This window comes from Belonocnema kinseyi, chromosome 2 (genome assembly GCF_010883055.1).
Source record: "Belonocnema kinseyi isolate 2016_QV_RU_SX_M_011 chromosome 2, B_treatae_v1, whole genome shotgun sequence".
Lineage (NCBI taxonomy): Eukaryota > Metazoa > Arthropoda > Insecta > Hymenoptera > Cynipidae > Belonocnema > Belonocnema kinseyi.
Window position 1 is genome coordinate 1,858,285 of NC_046658.1, and position 1,628 is coordinate 1,859,912.

The window sequence follows — 1,628 nt, forward strand, 5'->3', positions numbered from 1 at the left end:
CGAAAAGTGATATTAATGAAATCAGCAGATAATTTTTCTGGCTTAAATAAAACATCTCTACTCAAAACTACATCTCTCAAATGTGGAACGTACACACGATATTCTTTGCAATCTTCATGATAACCAACTAGATAAACTTGCACACTTTTCTTATCAAGTTTCTTTCGTTTCTCTTGCGGTATATGTACAAAACATTCTGTTCCGAAAATTTTAAGATGATCAATATTCGACTTTTTCCATACCATAATTCATACGGAGTTTTATTACCTATTTTCGTCGGACCTGTTCGATTAATTACATAAAGAGCAGTATTCATTGCTTCTGCCCACAAAAAGGAAGGTAAATTTGGATTTGAATGAATCATCGACCTAGCAGCCTCAAGAATTATTTTATTCTCACCCTCCGCGATCCCGTTTTGTTCAGGCGTATATGGAATATTCACTGTATGCTTGATACCTTTGCTTTTCAAAAAGATCTCAACTGCATTATTTATATATTCTTTACCGCCGTCACTGTGAATTTCTGTGATAGAATTCTTAAACTGATTTTCAATACCCAAGCAAAAAGTTTTCAATTTCTCAATTACTTCCGATTTGTTTCTAATGAAATTAATTTCTCTATAACCTGAAAAATCGTCCTTGAACGTAACCAAATATAACTTTCTACTCAGTGATTCTACTTCCATTGGACCACAAACATCTGAAGAAATTATTTCGCGAGCCCTAGTTGCCCTGTCAATTTTCTCATGAAAAGTTAATCTATGTTGCTTGCCGTAAGCACAGCCTTCGCAAAAGAAATCATGATTTGAAAATTTGATATTCAGATTATTTAAGAAATTACGTGCATGCCGAACATTCTGATGACAAAGCCGTTCATGCCACGTTTGCAAAGTATTATATTTATCCTGATTTGATTCAGTGATTTTCCTAGTCAAATTACACACTTTCGGCTCCAAGACGTACACATGCAATTTTAATAAATTTCCATATTTGGATCCTGTTGCAATTATTTCATTTTTACGTTTCAAAAAACATTTTGTTCCATTATTTGTTATAAGATAATCATATCCGTTTCTTCCAGCACATCTAACAGAAAATAGGTTATGAACGACTTCCGGAACGAACAATACATTATACATGGTACCTACTATTCGTCTTTTATCTACTTGTAGTTCTATATTAATATTACCCTTACCATAAGCATACATAGTTGTTGGGTAGGCGAACATATTCCCAGAATTTAGAGACAATCGAAAAACATGACTTTTTGAGTTGGGGCAGTTGAGGAATAATGCCCCATATGCAAGAGGAAAGGCCATAAGAGCAACAATTGCTTCCAGAACAAGCACGATCGTTCAGAACAACGAGCTCCAGGTGGACAGGGAGCGAACGACTCATCGAAGGTGGCACTGATAGCAAGCAGAGATGATGGACACAAGGGTAATCGATTCAGGAACGACAGATCACATGTCAAAACGGCGAGGCTGGTATTTAACGTTCGAGCAGTTCCCAGAACCAGTGCTTGTAGGAAATGGCAACGGTACAACTATGTATGCTTATGGTAAGGGTAATATTAATATAGAACTACAAGTAGATAAAAGACGAATAGTAGGTACCATGTATAATGTA